This window comes from Carcharodon carcharias, chromosome 18 (assembly GCF_017639515.1).
Source record: "Carcharodon carcharias isolate sCarCar2 chromosome 18, sCarCar2.pri, whole genome shotgun sequence".
Classification (NCBI taxonomy): Eukaryota; Metazoa; Chordata; class Chondrichthyes; order Lamniformes; family Lamnidae; genus Carcharodon; species Carcharodon carcharias.
The window spans coordinates 36998587-37023090 of NC_054484.1; the positions used below are offsets into that span (position 1 = coordinate 36998587).

General features: G+C 43.3%; 1 protein-coding gene across 1 annotated transcript in view; it reads right to left on the reverse strand.

Moving 5' to 3' along the window:
* Positions 1-24504, reverse strand: part of LOC121290429 (NXPE family member 3-like) — a 265342-nt gene that overhangs the window by 43829 nt on the left and 197009 nt on the right. The gene's annotated exons all lie outside the window — the stretch shown is intronic.

The window sequence follows — 24504 nt, forward strand, 5'->3', positions numbered from 1 at the left end:
TGCTCCCACCTCCCCTGAGATAAAGGCAATCATTCCTTTGGGCTTTTTGTACCTAACTTTTAGTTTTAAGTGACATGTGCATTTGAACACCCAAATCTCTTATCCACAATTCTTAGTTTCTCGCCATTTAGAAAACACCCTTGGGGCTGGATTGTTAATTGTCTGTGAGGGTAAGGTCAGGAGTGGGTGCATTTTGAAAATTGCTTTTCTAGATGGCATGTCAGCCTTCCAACACCTCTGGAAGGTACTGTCATTTTCAAAGTTAGTGTGGGGGACATGGCAACTCGCTTGCCCCAATTAACAGCTAATTAAAAATGTTGAAGAGCTTGTTAAAGGGCTGGAGGGGGTCAGATGGAGCATGAAAAACAAATGGTCTGGTGCACGTTAGTACATGCTTGTCAGAGGGACTGTGGGAAACCATAATGTGATTTTACTGACAAATTAAAATGTTGGGGGAAAGAAAGGTTATTGAAACTGAGATGCTCAAGTGGTTGCCCAAGTTTGCCATTGTTTGAGCAGAGTGAGTCAGGTACTTGGTGATTGACTGGTCACATTGCTTCAACATGAGGCTGCTGGGTCTTCGGTTTTTTTTGTCTCCTCCAATCGCAAGGCAATGGCAAGCCCAGTCATGATTGCCATCTGCTTTGATCATTGCACTCCAGAACCAGTTCCCACCTCCAGGCAGTGCCCAGTGAATCCCACTAATTAGGCATTGAGTTCTTTTCTGGCCCAATTAGGGAATTTGTATATTAAATAACCTCATGTCAGTGATGCAGGTGTGGGGTTGATACCTAGAAATGATCCAGCTTTGGGTTCCTGACCCACAATTGGAAATCCAGTCCTTAATGTGCCTTTGTTGTTATAATAAGAAATGGGAAGAAAAGTAGGCTATTCAGCCCCTTGAGCCTGTTCCACTATTCAATAAAATCATGGCTGATCTGATTGTGGCCTTAACTCCTGCCTGACCCCCATAATTTGTGAATCCTTTGTCAATCAAAAATCTAACTCAGCCTTGAACATATTCAATGACACAGCTTCCACTGGGAAAGAGAATTTGAAACACTAATGACCCTCAGAAGAAATTCCTCCTCGTTTCCATCTTAAATGGAGACTCCTGATTTTGAAACTCTGTCCCCTTGTTCTAGATTTCCCCATGAGAGGAAGCATCCTCTCATCATCTACCCAGTTGAGCCCCATCAGAATCTTGTATGTTTCAATAAGGTTACCCCTCATTCTTCTAACTCCAATGGAATACCCTTCACTTGTCTGGATGAGTGCAGCTCCAACAACATGCTAGAAGCTCAACACCATCCAGGACAAAGCAGCCCACTTGATCAGCACTCCACCCACCATCTTAAACATTCACTCCCTCCACCATCAGTGACATTGGCAGCAGTGTGTACATCTAGATGCACTGCAGCAACTTTTGCATACTGTAAACTCAATAAATTTTGCCTCGTTAACCTTTATATTGATAAGCAGAATCCCATAAGTGAGACGTTTCCTTTGACTTGCTGCATTTTTATGTCGATTTGTTAGCTTGGGCATTTCATTCCATTTTTTTCTAATATCTCATATGGTTAACAAATTACAGATTCCGAGTTGGAGGATTAGAGTTTGGCAAAATTTCCCCAGAAATGGGAGATAGGTAGCTTAGTGACTGTGGCCTGTATTTTCATCTTTGAGGTTGGTAGTGCGAGTTGAAAAATTCCCAGTTCAGCCATCACCCCCCCCGACTGGGAGAAAGTGCCCACAAAGGTAGGATCTTCTTCCTGGGTCAGCTGGCCTGATTCCAGCCCACACCAATCCACCAGCAAGAAGTGTGCAGGCTGCCAGAGCTGTTTAAAAAGCTTGCCTTGGTGCTGTGTGACTTTGTCCCAGTTAAAATAATGCAAAAGCTTTCCACCCTGCACCTCCTCACACTCCAAACACTCCCCATACCTCATGCCCCCAACCCACCCCCTATATCTCCTCATGCACTGTGTGTCAAGCTCTGCCATTCCATCTACCAACCCCTTCCCCCATGGCCCTGCATGTCCCCTACGCTAAGCTGTGGCACTTCCATGCCCAATGCATGGATTTTCACCAAGTCAGGATGACCCAAGATCCCTTTAAAAATGGACAGATCCTACTCCCAGGATTCCTGAGCCCATTTCCGGTCTGTCTGATTTTTGGAAGTGCAAAAGGGTGTTGGCTGGTACCTCTCAAAAGCATGCATCTGGCACTCCCTAATCTGGCTGGCTCCATTACAGAGATAGGCACTTCGTACTCCTCTGCACTGTTTAGAACCAATGAACTGGATAGTGCTTCATGGCTGTGTTTTGAAAAAAAAAAAGCTTTGAACAAAAGTGACTTATCCATAACTTTATCCCTTGGAAAAAATGTTTTCACTACAAGCTAATGCAAGTGTCAGTCAATCCTGGCTCTCTAAAGTATCAAAAACCACAAACCTTTGAAACCGCTTATGCAAACAAATGTTGTGAAATTAACAGCAGAGATCAGAGGGCCTGAGCCATCAATCAAACATTGTTATGGGAGCAGCTGTTTCAACAAACTCTAATGGATGCCTGGGCTCTCAGCCAAGCCTCATTATGTATGCTTTTTAAAAAAACTTTCATGGAATGGAAAGTTGCCAAAATTATTATTTCTCACACATAGGAGAAAGTTATGAGTAGATTACTTATTTTCCAAAGCTTTCTTTTACACATCCCACTATACAGTATGGGGTTCATTGGTTTTAGAAAGTGCATAGTGAAGTCAATAGCATGGAAATGTTATAGTTTGGCATAGAGGAATGAGGGGCCATAGGGAGTGAGTGGAAGGGCAGAGCTTGGCATAGGGGCATGAAGAGGACCTTTTGAACTTACCTTTTGAAAGGTCACCTCATGTAGACTAGGATTCCTCCTCTGAGCAACTGTGAGCTGCAACTCTTTTAAAACCTGGCCTGACTCTATGAAAATTGCAGAGGAGTATGAAGTGCCTATCTCTGTAATGGAGCCAGCCAGATTAGGGAGTGCCAGATGCATGCTTTTGAGAGGTACCAGCCAACACCCTTTTGCACTTCCAAAAATCAGACAGACCGGAAATGGGCTCAGGAATCCTGGGAGTAGGATCTGTCCATTTTTAAAGGGATCTTGAGTCATCCTGACTTGGTGAAAATCCATGCTGATGTTACTGGACTTTAATATAGATACCTGGGCTAACTATCAGAAATGAGTTCAAATCCCATTATTGGTAGGGGGCTTAAATTGATTAGCTTTTCATCCAGACATTTTTAATTAATGTCAGTAATGGTGATTGTATGATTAACAGATTTTTTTAAAAAAAAAGCAACCAAGCTCACTAAAGGGCGTTAAGGGAAGGAAATCTGCTATCTTTACCCAGTCTAGGGCCTATTTGTGACTCCAGACGTCAGACCCTTAACTGCCTTCTGAAATAACCTAACAAGCCAATCAGTTGTCAAGAAGGTGCTCTCCCCACCTTCTGAAGGGCAATTAGAGAGGGGCAATAAGCCCATATCCTGTGAATGAAAAAGAATTCTCATTCCAGGAAAGTTACCAAAAGCATTAATATTCAGAATACTTTGAACAAGGGATGGCAGGTATGTCATTGCGAGGCAGCAATTCATTATAGAAAGAAATTGAAGGTTGCAGGTAGGGTGGTAGTAAGAACGAATGCAGGCATTTAAAATAATTGAAGAAAAGAGGTTATAATTGTACTTTCAGCAGGGTAATAATGTTTTCGAAAAATGTAGGGAAAATGTCAGAGGATTAGAACAAGTTGGTATCAGCAAGCATAGGGTGAAGGAACACTGGGAAGGAGATGGGAAAACTTAGGAATAAAGTTGGTTGGAGAAAAAACTATGGATTAAACATATTCAGTCTGGAAGAAGGCTATGAGGAAGGGCAGGAACCAGAAGAAGCAGGCACAGAAGAGAGAAAGCCCACTGGCTTGGAGAGGTAGAAGTCCATGAGCTCCTCTCTCTTTTGTCTGAGGTGAGCAAAGAAAGTGAACTGACATAAGATCAGTGGAAATGGTTAGTTGTGGAGCAGAGGAATTGCCATATTTAATACAGCCCATAAAAATCCTAATAACTCCAAGCGACTATCAGTTTCAGCCATTGTGAATGCTACTCAGCCATGGTTCATTTCAGCAAAATAGGTGTTTCCTTCTTGAGCATGTTGAGTGTAAATCTGGAAAATAGCATGAAGTTTCAAACAAGCAGTTCTTAAAGGCTATGGCAGTGTTGTTTTATTGTTGCTGCACAGAGACACAACGTTGGTGAGCAAAGGTGCAGAGCACATACATTTTCAGATGGACGGAAATCCCTCTATTTCCATGTCCCTCACAGAAGCATCAAGCCTCTTCTTAAATGCAGCAATGCTATTTGCTTCAACCACTTAATGTGAAAGAATTTTCAATAGTTAGATATTTCCTTTCATGCACATCTCAAAGTGCTTTACAGTAAGGTCCCACAAACAGCAATGCCAGATAAACTTTCTTTTGATGTTGATTGAGCGATAAATATTGGCCTGGACATTGGAAATAACACTCCTTGCAGCAAGTTCTACATTCTCACAACTCTGAGTACCTTTTATCACTTTTTTGGCTTTCATATCGATGAGTCCCAACTTCCTCGGCCTCCGAGAGTGTCTTCATTAGCCTTGATAGTTAGGCAAACGCTCAGTAATATGGTTAGAACAATGAATAGAAAACCCAGATCTGTAAATTATTTTAAGCTACTGGAATTTATTTTAAGCCTCCACAAGACCTATTTCCAGTCCTTGATTAGATCTATTTTTAAAATATTAAACAAATTTTTACATGCAAACAAGCCAATATGTAAAAGTATAACAGAAGAACGTATTTGCAGTGAAGATTTTGAAGCAGGAAGTAACATATATTTGGAAATCTAAATACTAATTTGAATCTCAAGAAACAATAGCTATAGACACAGAGATAAGACACATTTTTTCTTGTCTCTTTACAAGCTGTGGGAACTAACTAGAATTAACCAATATGTAATGAAGATCTCAATTTAGTTGATTCGATTACTTTTGGAAGCTCATTCCTCTCTACAGCACTCACACTTTTGTTGAGTTTCATTAGCAATTCATAACTGCTAGCCTCATTCACAGAATAACAGCCTGGCATATCATACTATAGAATGATTGTAGCACCAGAAAGAGGCCATTCAGATGTGTCAGTGTTCCATTTCCCCACCTTTAACCCTGCAAATTTTTTCTCCGAAGATAATGATCCAATTTGCTTTTGAAAGACATGATTGAATCTGCCTCCACCAAACATGCAGGCCACGTGATAAAGTGTTTCCTCAGGTCGCCTTTGGGTCTTTCACCTTAAATTGGTGTCCCTTATTCTTGACTTTTCTGCCAATGGGGTCAGTTTCTCTGTAACTACTCTGTCCAGACCTCTCATGATTTTGAACACCTCTATGAATTCTCCTCTCAACGTCTAAGGAGAACAGCCCCAGCTATTCCAATCAATCCATATAACATAAGTCCCTTATCCCTGGAACCATTCTCATAAATCTTTTCTGCACCCTCTCTAATACCTTCACATCCTTCCTCAAGCATGGTGCCCAGAACTGGACACAATATTCCAGTTGAGGCTGGAATAAAGTTTCATCCATAACTTACTTGTTTTTGTACTCCATGCCCCTGTCTATAAACCCCAGGATCCTGTATGCCTTATCAACCAGTTTCTCAACCTGCCCTTCCAGCTTCAACAACTTGTGCACATAGACCCCCTAGGTCTCTCTGCTCCTGCATCCACTTTAGAATTGTGCCCCTTATTTTATATTGCCTCTCCTCATTCTTGCTACCAAAATGAATCACTTTGATTTTTCTGCATTAAATTTCATCTGCCACTCGTCCATCTATTCCACAAGCCTGTCTATGTCCTCTTGAAGTTTATCACTGTTCTCCTCACAGTCCACACGTTTTGTGTCATCCACAAATTTTGAAATTGCACCCGGCACTCCCAAGTCTAGGTCATTAAAATAGACCAAGAAAAGCAGTGCTCCTCATACCAACCACTGGGGAACCTCATTATATTCCCTTTCTCCAGTCTGAAAAATAACTCTGCCACTTCCAGTTACCAGCCAACTTCGTATACATGCTGCCAAAGTCTCCTTTATTTCAAGGCTTTAACTTTGCTGACAAGTCTGTTATTTGGCACTTTATCAAACATGGAAGTCCATGTGCACTCCATCAACTGGATTACCCTAATCTACCCCCTCTGTTCTTCATTAAAAATGCAATTAAATTAGTTAAATATGATTCGCCCTTAAATCCATGCTCACTTTCCTTAACTAATCCAATTTTGTCCAAATGATTGTTAACTTTATCTCAGATTATTGTCTCTAAAAGCTTTTTCAGTACTGAGATTAAACTGACTACCATTTAGTAATATTGAGTTTATCCGTACATCCTTTCTTGAACAAGGGTGTAACATTTGCAATTTCTCCAGTCCTCTGACACCACTCCTGTATCTAAGGAAGAATGGAAAATTATGTCCAGTGCCTCCTTAATTTCCACCCTTCCTTCCCTTAGTATCCTCAGATGTATTTCATCTGGACCAGGTGACTTATCAACTTTAAGTACATGCAGCCTTTCTAATAGCTCCTCTTTATCAATTTTTAGTACATCAGGTGTCTCAACTACCTCCTCATTCACTGTGTCTTGGGCAGCATGTTCTCCCTTGGTAAAGACAGATGCAAAATACTCATTTAGCACCTCAGCCATGCCTTCTGCTTCCATGTAAAAAGGTTAAGCCCAGCAACTACAGGATAGTCAGTTTAACCTTGACAGTGGGAAAACTTTTTGAAACGATAATGATGACTTCTTGTATTTGTAAATCCTGAGTTAAACTGCTTCCCAAGCCTGTTACTAGCGAGCATATAACATAAAAACTTTTCAGCATAGGTAACAAAACAAGGTTGAGGCTGCAGATGTCTTTCTAAACTTGCACATATCACACCCGTTTTAAAAGGATAACTGACAGACCAAAACTGCTTCATATTCTCACAAAGTATTCACATCCACACAGCACAGGCTTTGGTAATGCCAGGCTGGGGTTGCCTAGACAGGAAATGTGGGAAAAGACAGAAATGTTATATAGGGCTGTAGAACACGCTCACAGAAATGATTCACAGAGCACTCGTGACAGAAAATATGGGGCCAATGTCATTGTATGACCCAGTCTGTGAAATCAGTTCCAAATGAGTGAGAAGACAGCAGATAAAGGGAAAGCTCTCAAGGTATTAAGGCCAGAGAAATAGCTTTCCATGTCACGTAGCTTCCCATGATTGCATGCATAGAGTGTTCATAACTTGTTTATCATTTACTATTACCTTATGTAAATCATTGACTTAACCGCATCCTGTATAAGGCTGCCAAGGCAAACTGACCTTTGAATTCATGCATACAGAGTAGCAGCTTAGAGCATACTGAAATATTAAACAGCTTCAGAAAGCAAAATTTTATCAGAGGCCTACTTTTATGATGCATGTTTATTTACCGTCTCACAGGATGGATTGCAGGAAATTTGGTACTTTATGTGCTTTCCTAAACCTGCAGTCCCAAGATAAATTCTTCCTAAAGAATAGGCAGACAGAGGCAGTTCTGTTGACATGGTTGAAAATTTGTTTTCAAAACAAGTGCAGCCATGCTCTTCGAAGTGCAGCAGTCACTCTGCCGCGCATATGGAGATCAGAGAGCTCACTGTCAGCTTAGAGGATCACATTCTTTAATATTTAGTGAAGCTTCATCCTTTCTGATGGCGGGAATTGCGGCCTGTGAGCTGCTGGCCAATCAGAGGCCAGTAGCTCTCCAGTACTGGCAGCACCAAAGGTGATTGGGGGTAGGCGGAATGTAGAGTTGAGACCACATTCAGATCAGACATGAACATATTGATTGGTGGAGCAGGCTTGAAGGGCCGAATGTCCTACGCCTGCTTCTAAATCATATGTTTATATTTTCACAAAAGACTGCAGGAATTAACACAGAATTTGTTAATAGCAGAACAAGGGCCAGCACTCTGTGAAAGCATAACATAAGAACAAGTTACAGATGGCCCTGTGGTGGGGAGAGGGTTGGGAAAATTAATATAAAAAATATCAAAATGGAGGACAGAGTTCAAGGTCTGAAGTTGTTGAACTCAGTGGAGAACTTAGTGGAGCAGCTTCCAGCAGATTAATTGGGCCTTCTACCACTGATGTGCCCTAAGCACCAGCCACCTGCTTTGAAAATGATGAGACCCTGTAGTTTGGACCCGGGTTGACATCTTTTCAGTGTAGTTGTGGGATTCCTTCTTTCTCATTGAGAATTTTGGTCCCACTATTTTTAAACAAATTTTGTCTTACACACAAATAAGGAACTTATCTTTTCTATTTTCAGGCACTGACAGATATGATGTATTCTTCTACAGTTGCTTGCAATGACTGCCATTGTACTATAGTCTATTTGAATGAGTCATGCAATAAAATCATTTGTGACTTTCTCTGCCAGTTCCAAATCCGATTGTGTAAATAATTGATTAGGCTTGCTTGTCCCACCTCTGAACATAATCTTTGCATATCACTGCATGAATCAGCTGAAGACAGTTCTGATCTGTAGTTATTTGGTATCATAGGTTTCATGTTTATCAACTTGAAGGATTTTCCATAGGCAGGGATAAGAGGTTTGAATTTTTGCTTAGAAGTAAAAGGACTGCTATAAAAGCAAAGCTATGTTGCACACTAAAGTTAGGAGCAGGCTGAGACAAACATCAAATCTGAAGAGAATGTTGAAACTGATCAGTTGGCCTTTTGGGCTGGGCCTTCCTATCAGAGATAAAAATAAAACAGAAAAAGAAAGACTTGCATGTATATAGTGCTCTTCATGACCACCAGACATCTCAAAGCACTTTATTGCCAATTAAGTTCTTTTGAAATGTATTCACTGTTGTAATGTAGGAAGTACAACAGCCAATTTTGTACATAGCAAGCTCCCACAAACATCATTGTGATAATGACCATATAATCTGTTTTAGTAATGTTGATTGAAGGAGAAATGTTGGCTAGGACACCAAGGATAACTCCCCTGCTCTTCTTATCCACAGTGTTACGGGCCATGATGGGATAGTGCGCAGTCAATTCTAGCCCCACTTCTCCACAGGCCGTAACAATAGTCTAAATGTCTAACTCACCCACAAAACTGGCCAATTGCTTACGTTTGATACTGTTATTCCCAGCTAAAAAGACTGTGACCAGGCTCCTTTCAGTAAGCACAAAAAAATGGATGTATTAGAAAACAAACTTCTCCTGTAAAACAAGTTATAAAACTGGTTAACGTACAAGTTGTAGTTTAGAAATGTAATGATTTTACTCTTTTTTTAAGCAACAGATATTCGAACCCCCATACACTCTCACACAAACACAAAGCAGGACGAAACAAACACAGTCCCCTGCAGATGCTTGAATATGGGAATGTTTCTTTTAAAAGGAAAATAATCGAAGAGATTGCAACGCTGTAGATCTAATAGAACTCTGGTCACAATAGTTCTGGAAGTTCTGTCAGATGGATTTTTGGTGAAACTGTTCTTGATGACTCTTACTTATCACAACTTTGCGGACTTTCAAAAGAAAACAGATGAGTTATCCTGATGCGACATTTCTGATGAAAGTCTAACTCACTCTAGACCATATGTAACACAAAGGTGGGGCTGAGAGAGAAAGAGAGAGTCTTCTCCTTGCAGCCTGCTTCTAAGCCTGCACACTCTCAGACTAAGAGTCAAAAATTCAAATGTTCAGCGAATACTTCTCTAAGACTAGGTGTTTTTAACCAATTAGCAAGAGTCTTTAGCCTGCCAACAGCAATTCTTTTAAAAACAAAAAAACTGCGGATGCTGGAAATCCAAAACAAAAACAGAATTACCTGGAAAAACTCAGCAGGTCTGGCAGCATCGGCGGACTCTTTTCTTCTCCGCCGATGCTGCCAGACCTGCTGAACAGCAATTCTTTGTTAGCTTAGATGTACAAAGTATCTCTTCCCCCTCCAAGTGACCCCACTGGACATCTATCCATTTACCCATGGTTTCTTGAAGAATGGTATATTCACAGCAGACTTTAAAAAAAAATAAGTCAGGAGGGAGAATATCCATTTTCAAATACATTTCATTACAAAATATTTGGAAAAACATATACAACATTAACGTAAAAATTTTAATCATGCACTCACCCATTCTCACTCACTCCTTATACAGAAGCTTGTATAGGTTCTGATCTTTTGATCTCTATATTATACTAACAAAAATTACATTCTGGATAACACATCAATAATTATATTGTCTTTTCCAGCAATATGGACAACCTTCTGGTTATAAGGCTGTAGAAACAAACTCCATTGAAACAGTATGGCATTCTGATTCTTAAACATTTCTAGAAAGGCCAGGGGACTATAGTCAGTATATATTAGAGTTTCTTTGCAGCCATGATAGACATATATCCCAATATGTTTTAGAGCCAGTAACAATCCCAGGGTTTCCTTTTCTATGGTAGAATATCTTTTTTGATGCCAATTTAACTTTTTAGAGAGGTGTCCCACTGGCTTTTCTATGTCTTGTTCATCTTCTTGTAATTAGACTGGACCTGCCCCCAAGTCACTGGCATTGATTGCCACCTTGAAGGGTTTAGTGAAGTTAGGGGCAGCCAACACCGGTTCAGGAGTTAAAATTGCCTACAACCTCTCAAAAGTTGACTGGCACTCTCCTGACTGATAATACCTTGGACTTCTTTTGTAATAAGTCTGTTAGTGGAGCAGCTATTGTGCTGAAGTTTGGCACAAATTTAGGATAGAAGCCGCACATTCCCAGAAATCTCATGATTTTTCAACATGTTGGATTCTGGCTTCTACCTGAGCCTGTTTCTCTGGGCTTAAACGATAAGGGTGTTGCTTTATAGGAGAAAACCCCTGCCCCCCCAACATCATGCGCAGCTAAAGTTATACACCCTGGTTCATCCCTACAGATTCCTTTGAATTTCGAACATACGAACAGTGAGCAAGAAGCAGGAAAAGGACATTTGTCGTCCTATCACTAAGTATGAGAACTTGAGGCTGAATTTCCTGCCTGTCGGGCGGGCATGGGCGGGCACGGACCTGATCTCTGCCCGTGATCGGGTCCGCGCCACCATTTTACACGGACGGGCCAATTAAGGCTCGGTCAATATGAATCGCGGCTCCCGAGGACAGCCGGAGTGGGCGGGTGGCAGGGGGACTGCATTGAGCGCTGTGTCCAATAGCGACCCAGCCACCTGTTTTAAAAAGCTGCTGCAGCCTTTCAAAGGCTGTGAATCACGGCCAGTGGAAGGGCTCCCCACAGCGCTGCTGGTGAGCAGGCCAAGCAGGAGGGTAGGGCAGGGGGGGCACTGTGCCCCTCATTTTTCTGATGATTGCCTTGCTGCCCTCCTCGAGGAGGAGGTGGTGGAGGTGGTGAGCTCCAGCAACGTGCTGCAGTGCACCTGGATCCAGTGTCGCAAGCGCTTCAATGACCCGTTGCACTCGGGAAGGGTGAGTACCATGTTGGCATTGGTCACTTAACCCAGCAGGTAGGCTTTTCCACCATCCCCCCACCCCCACAAGTCTGAGTGTAGTGACTGCATTGAATCATTGATGGCACGTGTCATTCGTTGGGTGGGCCAGCAGATATTGCCCATGCCAAGGTCACCCTGAGAGGGTGGTGAAGAGATTGGTTCTGCCCCCGCAGCATGTGGTCTGCTGATACCCACATGACTGTTTTGGGGGCAACCTGGAGGAGCTGCACCTAGGCGTAGTGCTGGAACTCCAGGGCATGTCAAAGTCAGGGTGATGACATGCTGGGAGGGGAGCTTCAATGTGGCATTGGCACCGATCGATCTGCTGCCTCGGTGCTCCACGTGCTTGCGCCTCCTTGCTATGGAAGGTTAGACCTTGTAGTGCCTAATGCGATATAGGCAGCATTTGGCCAAGGGGTGGGGTAGGGTGGGGAACAGGCCTAGTACCTTTGTGTGAGTGTTCAGCAGCAGTGGGGTGAGGAGGTACTGGAGCCCTGATACGTCCCACTCTGGATGGGGTGGGCTGTCCTTGTAGGGAATCCAGGTACAAGTTGCACTAATCAATGCTCTTCTCTCCTTTTCAGGAGAAGAATGCACATAATGCCGCTGAGTGGGTGAGGACTGGCGGCGGCCAGACCAGTTGGCGATTCTCAGCCGCTTCGAGCAGGAGGCCCTAGATTTGGAGAGATGCCATGCGCCCAAGTCCACTGGTGTCTGTGAGGTTGGGGTGCCATGGACAGGTACGTTTGCCCAGCAGTGAGGACAGTATTGTTCTCCCAACAGCCATGGCAGTGCTGAATGTTCAGTGATTGAAGTTTGCAACATGGCTTGACCATTGTTTATGGAAGGATGAGCGCATAATGATCCAGGAAACAGGGATGCACATTGACATTGTCTCCCCGTTAACTGATCCAATGTTCTTGTTCTTCCTTTCAGCATCAGTGGAGCAGGGCCAGGAGGAGGAGCAGCAGAGGACCCCTCTCACACCTGAGGGCCCTGAAGTCTCGGACTCACCAGTGTCACACCATCTCTGCCAAGCAGGCATCAGTGCAGGTACTAGCCCCTAGGTGGGAATTAGAACATCGGCTAGTGTCCCGGGGCACAGCGGTGAGGTTACCTCATAATCACTGGAGGAACTGGCAGAGACAGAGAGTGCCCATGGCACCAGCAGTTGGAGGACTGCAGGGCACCAGGCACATGCTCGGTCGGTGCCTGGTGATGAGCCTCTGGAGTCGTCCGCAATGCAGCAGGGGCAGGAAATGCAGCCGGGTTTGCGGGAGCATCTGGTGGAGATACATGAGGCTATTCTTGGCTTCGTCTCCATGGTGGTGGAGTCTATGCAGATGCTCACTGAAGCAATGAGCCACATGTCTGAGCGCCATGCGTACTCCCTGGAGAGAGTGGCAAATCTCATGGAGAGGCTCTTCCAGAAGACCATCAGGGCTTCCTGGGGCTGCACTCAGACCAGCAAGCCCTCACATCGGCATTGACCTCACCTGGTCAGTGCCAATGTGGGAGATGATCTGGGCACCAATCCATCCATGGTGAGCAGGGAGGTCTGAAGCGACCTCACGTTGGTGCAGCAGCTGCCTATCATCTCTGTGGGCTCCTCTCAGGGCACTCCAGATGAGGGTGGCAGTTCCTCTGCCCCTCTGCCAGTGACCATTGCATCCGGTAAGGCTGCGACAATTGGGGAGATGCCAGCTGTGGAACCGGCAGCTCCCTCTCAGGCAGGGCCAGCACTGGCTTCACGGGCCAGAGGACGACCGCCAAGGTCATCAAGGCCAGTAGGACAGCAGAGTCAGCAGGCTGTCTCAGACGCCACTCCCAGTGATGGGGCAGCATCAAGATGTAGCACCCGGAACCGTAAACATAAGGCACCTTAGGCACACCACGGATTTTTCACTGGTGCTGTTGTGTTAGTTCGCAATGATGCTTTTATGACTTGATGTGATTTTTAATATGTTTTTCATTTTGTTTTCTTAAGTTCCTTTGGTTGTAAGATTAAATTCAGACATGCTACCATGGCTGAGGGTGCCTCTTTCCTTCTGCATGTGGATGGTTTCCAAAAATGTAATGAGTGCTTTGATGACATTCAGCTTTATTAAAAAGGCCCTTAGCTACTGTTCCTAACCTGGAAGATATTGCACTTGGGTGTTGAGTATGGAGTCTACAGCCCAGGCTTGTCCTGGAGGTCCATCTGTGGTGTCCTAGCTGAAGGTTCGTTGGATTAAAGCCTCCTGGGTGTCCCTGACTCCCTGCAGTATGCCCGGGTCAGTGTCTACCCCCTCAGCATTTCTCTGGGCATGCTCATCCTCGGACTCACTCCTGGACTCAATGTGTGCAGCTGCAGCTACTGAGTTGACGTCTTCATCATCCACTGCGTCCCCCCTTTCCAGCGCAAGATTGTGCAGAGCCCAGCATGCAACCACTATCACCAACACACGATTAGGGGGGTACTGGAGTGCGCCCCCTGAGCGGTCCAGGCATCAGAAGCGCACCTTGAGAATTCAATGGCTCTCTCCATCAATGGCTCCTATTGTACCGCTGCTCAGCTGCTGATCTTGGAGGGTGGACAGGTGTCATGAGCCACTTTCTGAGGGGTTAGCCCTTGTCACCCAGCAGCCATCCATCCAGCCGGGCTGGAGCACTGAAGAGCCCTGGCACCTGGGAGTGTCTGAGGATGTAGGTGTTGTGGGAGCTGCCTGGGTACCTTGCACAGACTTGTAGAAACTGCATCCTGTGGTCACACACTATCTGCACATTCATGGAGTGGAAGCCCTTCCTGTTGATGAAGGCACCGGGCTCACCTGCTTGTGCCTTGATGGCCACATGTGTACAGTCTATTGCACCCTGGATGCGGGGGAAGCCAGCAATGGCCGTGAAGCCTCTGGCTCACTTTGTCTGGCTTGCCTGGTCCCAGCGATAGTGGATGAAGGTCAATGCATGCCTGAGCGTCTGTAACCTGCTTGACACAGGTGTGGACAGCTGTTGGGAGACACCACAAAGATCACCCGCCGAGCCCTGGAAGGAGCCAGAGGCATTGAGGTTGAGGGCAGCTGTGACATTCAGAGCAACTGGCATGGGGTGTCCACCCACACAGTTCGCGGAGATCTCAGGCCCAATCATCTGACAGATATAGTTGACTGTCTCCCTTGAGAGATGGAGCCTCCTTTGGCACTGCACCTCAGACATATTGAGGTAGCTGCTTCACCACCTGTATATCCTGGTAGAAGGATAATGGCATCTTCTGCGGCCCCTTCTGCCTTGGTCTACCTCTTGGCCTTGCACTCCTTGTGCCTGCGCCTGTCCTCTCAAAGGTGGCTCCCCTGGAGGCTGAATGTGCACTGCTGACCTCCTACCCATTCTAGCCCTCCCTTCCTCCTCCAGTGGAGAGTTCTGCTCCCATTCCCAGGCTAAAAGAAGGCTTCCTGAAACCTGCAGGCCCAGAAAAGATTCCTCACTGCAGAGTGCTGACCTGAAGGTTGTGAGTCTAGACCAAGCAGTTGGGATGCGTTTTGAAGTAATGCAGATCACACAGGCAAGTAGCAGTAACTTTGAAAAAAACAATATTTGACAGAGCACACTTGCAACCCCACTGAGCCCTCTTATCCCGCCCGCGGATGAGGTTTAAACAAACGCGTCATACCCACTTGCCCATTGCGCCCATGTGCCGACCTGAAGATTGCACGAGCGCTGAAAAATTGCCATCGATTGGCGCCTCAAGGGCCTTAAGTGGCTCGTTAATTAATGATGGGCGCACCTCGGAGACTAATGCACGCCCGCCCAATGAAATATCTCAATGGCGCGCGGTGACATCGGGATACTCGCTCGACATCGCTGCGTGTCATTTTACGCGCTGGCGTGTGGGGCCCGTACCCTCGCGCTAACGGAAAAATTCTGGCCCCTGGTGTGTGTGTCCTAATATTTCATAATTAGCTGATGGAATAGCAGGAGGTTCTATTGGTGAACTGTCTAAATCTCCTTTTGCCTCACTCTGAATGTCTCCTTCATCCTCCACTCTCCTTATTACCTGACATACCTCCTCCTTGCTATCCTCCTCCCTATGATGGTATGCTTTCAACATGTTGATGTGACATAGTTGATTCTTTTTCCTGCGATCTGGGATGTTTATCAAATAATTTACTTTGCTAACACTTAACTGCTTTGTATGGACCACTGAACCATGATTTCATGGATTTTACAGGATCCTCCTGTAAAAGGCAATATCACTAACACTTCATCCTATGGCTGAAATGTTCGGGTCTCAGTTTTTTTTTTATCTGCTCATTCCTTCATCTTTGTTTAAGAAACTTTGGAGAGAATTTTCTCCCTGTTGGGAGTGGGTGCGGAGCTACCTGTGCGGGTGGGGGAGAGGGGGGGTTGGGGGGAAGAGGGAGAGTTGGAGCCTGCAATCTTGCGCGCATGCTTGCAAAAGAGCGCATTACGCAGAAATCTCCCTGAGGCGTGGAGCTGCCTCAGGGAGATGAAGTTCATATTGAAATATTTAAATAAAGAAAGGTAAAAATTATTTAGACATGCCCCCTAATGTGACAGTGTCACATGAGCTGGGACATGTTTATGAAATGTGAATAAATTATTTATAGATTTTATAAAACCTTCAGGAAACCTCATCTTGCCCATGGATGAGGTTTCCTGAGAAGCGCGAGGGCCACTCGGGCTCTTCACCTGCCTGGCAACCTTAAGGTTGGACAGACAGCGTTGATAATTAGCTTAACTGACTTTTTAATGGCCTTAACAGGCCTTAGACAGTTCGGCAGGCGCGCAGCCGCCTCTGGCATGCGCCAACTGAATGAAAGATCTGAATGGTGCGTGGTGATGTCGGAACACATGCTTGACATCACCACATATCATTTTACAAGTCCGTGTGCGGGGCCCACCCCCACATGCTGACGTGAAAATTCTCTCCTTTAAGATGTTCTTGAGTCACTTTGTAGTCCCCTGTGAGCCATTCCTGGAACATGGACATACGAGCATACAGGATTCATTCCTCTGTCCTAAAAACATTTCTCTGTGTTATTTCAGAGGACCTCTTATCTCATGTGCATGGATTAACTCAAAATGGCTAAAACTGATAGATTCATTCAGGCGACAAATAAAAGAAAGTCCAGTCCTTTGTCCCAATCAAGGGGATATTCATGACAATATGCTTTAATCATTGTTTTCAGAGTTCGATGATATCTCTCTAAAGCTTCCTGTGTCTGGATGGTATGCCCAAACTCTTCATGATGTTTTGAAAAAATTTAGACATAAAATTGGACCCTTGATCTGACTGGATCTCCATTGGTAATCCACATCTAGTAAAAAATTGCGTTAACTTCTCTACCATAACTTTAGCTGTAATTGTTCCTAAAGGGAAACCTCTGGAAATCGAGTTATCTTATCGATAACAGTAAGGATATACTGGTGTTCCACTTTTCTTTTCGGTGATGGACCCACACAGTCTACTAACACTCTACAAAATGGTTCTTCTAATACTGGTATGGAATTAAGGGTGCCAGTTTGATTGTATGTTGTGGTTTCCCCACCATCTGGCACATACAGCATGTTTTACAAAACTGCACCATGTCCTTGTGAAGACCTGGCCACTAAAAATGTTGACTTATACATGCATTGGTTTTGGATCCCTACATGTCCTGCCATAGGAATCTCTTAAGCTATCCTTAATATTTCCTGATGATATTTGGGCAGTACCACTACCTGATGAACAACCGTACACTCTTCATCCACAAGTCTATGAGGGGGTCTCCATTTACTTATCAGAATCCCACTTTTAACATAGTAGCATTCTGAAATTCATTTTACTTCAACTTTGGTTTGTGTTGATTGTGCCACTTTACTTAAATCTGGATCAGCTTGCTGACCCTCAATCAGAGATGACTTACTGAACATTTACTTCAGATTGTCCAAATCCTCAAAGCAAGTTTCAGATAGCCAAATATCTGTTTGTTGTCAATTTTACTTCTGGTGATGGAACTTGTTTAGCCATTGCTCGGGTCACTACACAAGAAGAAAAAATTCCTGCAACGTTTTCCTGCAACTGCTCTGTCTCCTTGACTTCACTTGGTCTTTCCATAAGTACTGGAGAAGCTATTATTTTCGCTTCGGCCAAATCATTTCTGAGGAGCAAGTCAACTCTGTCTACAGGCAATCTATGAACAACTCCTACTGTTAACATTCCAGGCATTAGGTCACACTCCAGGTCCAGATAGTACAAAGGTATGTGAATACACTTACTGCCAATACTATTCACTAATGCCTTGGCATTTGTGAACTCTGGTGGAAGAGTCAGGCCTTTCCCTAGCAAAAGATTTTAGGTAGCCCTGTATCTCTAAGTATAACTACAGGTTTACCTACTTCACTTGAGGAATAAGGAGTTACTTTTCCTTTTGACAAGAATTCCCTGTAGCTTTCAGGGATCTTGTTCACCTCCCCCATATTCACAGCAGTGTTCACTTGGATTCATAGCTGCAGTTAACATTACAACTTGATCAGTTGTATTTTCAGTTGTGATTCTTTTTCCTGAATTGTCCTTACGTACCCCAATAAGTCCCATGGATTTCCCACACAACTTCCAGAAATTTGCCCAAGTGTGTCGCACCTTGTTACAATGGAAACACTTGGGCCTTCAGATGTCACTCCCACCTTCAGAATTTTCCTTTCTGGTCTGAGGAGGAAATTTCAGCATATTCCCAGTTGCCCCCTCTCTTCCCTGGCTACTTGCCTTCCTCTCACCTTCCCACTTTCTATCCTTCTCGGGTTTGAAGGGGTGATGGAAAAAGGGTTTTGATTGATGGACAAGTTTGTACTTGTCAGCCATTGCCACTGCCTGTCTAGCTGTTGAAACCTTCTGGTCCTCTATGTGAGTTCTTACTACTGGAGAATATCCAAAATTCAATGTCCTTCAAATTTTCCAAAAACTGATTCCTCACAACAGTACTCCAAGATCTTTTATATGAGCAAGCAGATGAGGCCCCAGTTTAACACCTCACCTGAAAGATGGCACCTCCAACAATGTAGCACAACCTCAGTACTGCACTGGAGTGTTAGCAGTGATTTTTGTGCTCAAGTCTTGGAGTGGGACTTGAAGCTAAAACCTTGTGACGCAGAAGCAAGCGTACAACTACTACTAGAGCCACAGCTGACACATGATAAGCAGTAGATAAACAAGCACTTTCAACTGAATTAGAAACAAGGAGAATGGGGAAAACAAACACAGACAAAGTTGCTGCATTGCTCTGTAAGATGCTTAAAAGATTGTTAGATGACTAGGATAATCTTTACATCAGGCACTGCTTTCATTCCCAGGCCTTCCCACTCTGGGAGAAATGCCAAAGTCTACTGGATAGGAAATTGGTTTGGTATCTGGGTGCCAAAACCAATCTTTGTGTAAGATTAAAGAGAAATGATTTTGCTTGAACTTTTGTGGTTTATAATGACTGCTTAACATTTCATTTGAACTTTACACACACAACACAGTATATCCCTACACATTATAGTGAAGTATTGGATATCTTGCATATCTGTATATTCAGTAAAAAGCCATCTTGATTAATGTCATCATTAATTAGCAATTTTTAAGCAGGCCTCAAGTTGTTTATCAAGATAAAGAGCATCAGTGGACAACTTAAACAATTAAGTATCCATCTTTTGCATCTGGCAGGCAACAGACTTAATAAATCAGTTAAAATAACTAAACAACTATACTATACTTAGATCCCAATGCTGCATCTTTTCTACTTTATAATCAAAGCTGTTTAGTGGCCCCCTCAAGCTAGTCTATCTCCCCTTTATAGTACTTCATAACTACACTTAATAACAATTGTATCTTTAATAATATCTATGCAGCTGGAAAGACTCACTGATACAGGAAAGAGAGAACCTGCAGTTATATGCTGTAGCTTGAAAACCAAAATCTGAGGGAAGATTTCATTTACAGTACCTTAACAATGGTGTCTAAAGGTATAGTTTTGGACTGACTTTCTGAATCCTGTGTGCAAGGAAATATAACATTTTACCTGTTATGTCCATTATGTATCTGCTAACCACTGTAATATTGCTGCAATCCATGACATAAAGGAACTTACAAGAGTGGAGACCATTGTATTCCACCTGACCGGTTCTAAGAATTGAAAGATATCATACGCTACCATAGCTCTTAGACTACTCAATCAATTTTCCTGACAAACATCTATTTGATTTCTTCTTGAATTTGGTAAAGTTGATGCTAGTATTGTAGTTAAAATAAACATACCTTTATCAGCATTTTCATTTACTGTTTGATGTTTGTTGGATATGAAGTTGGGACAATCTATACTGTGACCTTGTTTCGGTTATAAACTTTGAATGGAGGAATATTAGGGGCATCAACTAGAGAGCAAACATTATCTGTCAGGAAACGAAAGGCAAAAACAAAACAGGATAACAAATCACTCAGACTTTTTCCCATACTCATCCTATGATTTGGTTTAGGAGGGGTGGCAATGGCAGAGTCACAGGAACAGGTCATTCATCTGCATTCTCATGTGGTGTGGCATAAACCTTGACAAAAGAGAAAAAGTAAAGTAGAGGTAAATGGAGGAGAAGGGATATTTTTACTATACACACTATCATATATAGTACAGAAGGGATCTATTCAACTCATTGTGCCTGTATTCAGTCTTTGAGAGAGCTGTACAAAAGTTCCATTCCCTTGCTCTTGCCTCATAACCCTACATTTCTTTTCCCTTTTGAAGTACATATCAATTCTCTTTTCAAAGTTACTATTGAAATTGCTTCCACCAACCTTTCAAGCATTATATTCTAGATTGAGCCAATTGTGAAATAAGTATTATGGCAGGGACTTTTTGGACAAGCTACAGGGCTGCATTTTGCCGGCAGCAGCCAATTAAGTTGCTTAGCAGGGTACCTGCTAAGAATGGTGACCCACCCCCAAGAGCTGCTGGCCCAATCAGAGAGCTGGCAGTACAGTACCACCATCAGCAGTGACCAATGCTGGGGCAGGGGCTGGGGCTGGAGCTGGAGGGAGAGGGCACATCACTGGCTATGTGCTGCCAAAGTAAGTGGGGTCTGGTGGCGCTGGGGCCTGTCAGGCAGTCCTTGACGAAGGTTCAATTGAGCAACCAGGCAGTTGGGCTGTCTGCCATCTTCTCCATCCCTGGCATAAAGACAGGGCAGCAGGAAGACATCGGGCTCAATTCCTTCCCATGCCAATCTGCCAGCCTTCCCGCCTCCTAGCCTGACCCCAAAGACCCTGTAAAATTCCACTAACTATTCCCCCACCACCTGGATTCTGTAAAGCAGAACAAAATTTTGGCCTTGCCTGCCAAATGTGATGGCAGGTCCCCAAGTGTTGGCTGCTCTGTGCATGAATGAAACCGTAAATCTCCCTATGTTGCAATGAAACACTCCTCAAGCTATATTAGCAAAATGAAGAAATGAAAGCAGCACTGATCAACATTTAGAACAGTGTGCTTTTAACTTTTGTTTTTGTCGGGCTCAAATTCAATGACATGTCACTGTAATTTCCTGTCCATTTATAGCTACTCAAACCAACTGTTCCTGCATCACTTCTCGGTTTATTCATAGCAAGTTAGTGAATGATTATTTTAAAAATAAACTGAAATAGTGATGAGTAGCAAAAGCAGAACAAGCTGACTCTTCAAATGAAATGTCCAACTCTCAGTACAAGTTTCTACTCGTAAGCATGTCTCCCACGTTATCAAGATAAAATTGATTCTAAATGTGTTTCCCAACATTTGTCACTTTCCGGATGCTCTATGGTGTGTGACATGTGGCCTTTGTTATTTGTTACGTATGGAATTTAAAGATGCCTTATTGTTGAGCATTACTTTTGGCTCATTACAAGGACAGATAATATATAAGTATGTAGGTCATTTTTATTGTCAAGGAAAAGCAGGACCTACTTTTACAAAGAATCTTATCATGTCTATTTGCAGAGGTTTAAGTCACTGGAATTACTGCTGATATAATTGAGATGATTAGAAAGTTTAGGTAAGCTTTGGATAAATTGTTCAAGGTACAGAATAAAGTAAACTCAGAAGTTTTAATATGTGAAGACTTTGAGCAAACTACTTTCACTACAGAGTTGATTTGCCAAAAAAGGATGGAAACTATTCAGCAACCCCATTCTGGCCAAGATTTCGTGTAGTATAGTGATAGCTCCCTAGAATTTCATTCTTTGTAAAGATTCAAGTCAGGTTTTGAATATTTAAGTTTTGCACTGGGTAAACTGTTGTCATAGAGTCATATATCATAGAGCTCTACAGCACAGAAAAAGGCCCTTCGGCTCATCGAGTCTGCGGTTCAGACAAGTACCTAACTATTCTAATCCCATTTTCCAGCATTAGACCCATAGCCTTGTACGCTGTGGCATCACAAGTGCACATCCAAATACTTCTTAAATGTTATGAGGTTTTGTGCCTCTACCACCCTTTCAGGCAGTGAGTTCCAGGTTCCCACCACCCTCTGGGTGAAAAAATTCTTCCTCACATCCCGTCTAAACCTTCTGCCCCTTACCTTAAATCTATGCCTCCTGGTTATTGATCCCTTCACCAAAGGAAAAGGTTGTAGTGCTCTTCCTGCAACTGTTTGTTTTTCATACTATTGATGAAGAATGCTCTTAAGACCATTTACCATTATTTTTAGTAGCTTGGACATCCATCTTTTCATATCAGGTATTGCTGTGTTGGTGTTCATTAGTCAATAAGTGTGGTTTAGGCATGACTAGATTTTAATAACTGTAGTGAATTTTACTATGTTCAAATCAAGTAGATTCAGCTAAATATGCATTCAATAAATCTATACTTGACACAACACATTTAACATTTTACACAAACATTGCTTTCTTTCCAGGCCACTTCCTCCTTTTCCTTTTGTGAAGATTCTGACTCCAGTAACAGCCCTCGAATTCCTCATCCTATTAACTATTTATCATGTATGAGTAAAAATAATGGGTAACAAGCTATTCAACCACATGTGACATCGCAAATGAGCCAGCAATGATTTCTCTTGATCCCACTTACTGTGTGGGCATCGATTTAATTCCATTTTCTCCTTGTCACAGTATTTTACTTCTTTTTACTAAATAATGGATGGCTTGGAGTGGATGCATTGGTCATCCTTCAAAATTGTACAGATTCCAGAAAGGTTCCTGCACATTGGAAGGTTGCAAATGTAACCCCACTATATAAGAAGGGAGAGAGAGAGAGAAAACGAAGAACTATAGACTTGTTATTTTGATGTTAGTAATAGGGAAAACACTAGAGTCTATTATAAAGGATGTAAAAACTGGCTACTTAGCAAATAATGGTCTGTTAGGGCAGAGTCAACATGGATTTATGAAAGGGAAATCATGTTTAACAAACTTGTTAGACGATGTAACTAGTAGGATAAATAAGGTGAAACATTGAATGAGATGCATTTGGATTTTCAGAAGGGTTCTATAAGGTCCCATACAAGAGGTTAGTAAACAAAATTATAGCACATGGTAGGGAACATATTGGCATGGATTGAGAATTGGTTAATGGATAGAAAACAGAGAATACAAATAAACAGGTCATTCTCATGTTGGCAGCCTGTGACTACTGGGCTACCACAAGGATCAGCACTTGGACTCCAGCTGTTCACAGTCTATATCAATGATTTGGATGTGGGGACCAAAAGTAATATTTCAAAGTTTGCTGATGACACAAAACTAGTTGGGAATGTGAGTTGTGAGGATGATGCAAAGGGGCTTCAAGGGGATTTGGACAGGCTTAGTGAGTGGGCAAGAACATAGCAGTTGGGATGTAATGTGAATAAGTGTGAGCTAATCAACTTTGGTAGGAGCAAGGGAGCTGCAGAGTACTTCTTAAATTGTGAGAAATTAGGAATTGTTGATGTCTCAAGGGACCCGGGTGTCTTTGTTCATAAGTCACTGAAAGGTATCATTCAGGTTCAGCAAGCAATTAGGAAGGCAAATGGTATGTTGGTCTTTATTGCAAGAGGATTTGAGTACAGGACTAAAGATGTCTTGCAGCATTTGTACAGAACCTTGGAATATTGTGTACGGTTTTTGTCCCCTTACCTAAGGAATTATATACTTGTCATAGAGGGAGCAGAAGTTAACCAGTCTAATTCCTGGGATGGTAGGACTGTCCTAGGAGGAGAGACTAGGCCTGTATTCTCTAGAATTTAAAAGAATGAGAGGTGATCTCTTTGAAACTTACAAAATTCTAGATGTGGCAGATGTAGAATGGATGCTTCCCCCTGCTGGTGGTGGGGTATGGTGTGGGGCAGGGGAGGGGTGGGGGGGGGGGGGAGTCGGTGGGGGTAGGGCCTGTCTAGAACCAGGGGACACTGTCTCAGAATAAGGGGCAAGTAATTTAGGACTGATGAGGAGGAATTTCTTCAGTCAAGGGGTAGTGAATCTTTGGAATTCTCTACCCCAGAGGGCTGTGGAAACTCAGTCATTGAGCATGTTCAAGACAGATCAATATATTTCTAGATACTAATGATATCAAGGGATATGGGGATAGCACGGGAAAATGGTGTTAAGCAGACAATCATCCATGATTTAGTTGAACGGCAGAGCAGGTTCAAGGAGCTGAGTGGCCTACTTCTGCTCTTACATTCCTATGGAGCTTGCCCAAGAACATGAAGTGTTTGCACTTCTAGTGATATTCAGGAGTGTTCAACTTGTTTGATAAACAGCTTCAGAAATATGGGGAAAGAGTGGGGGAGTGGGACTAACTGGGTTGCACTTTGAAAGAACTGGTGCTGGCTTGATGGCCAGAATTGAGGTTGGTGCCCTACTTCTTAGAACTGCTGGCATAGGGCTGGTAGCTCGGCTGTGCCATGGGTAGAGTCTGCAAGGGGAGGCAAGTAAGTGA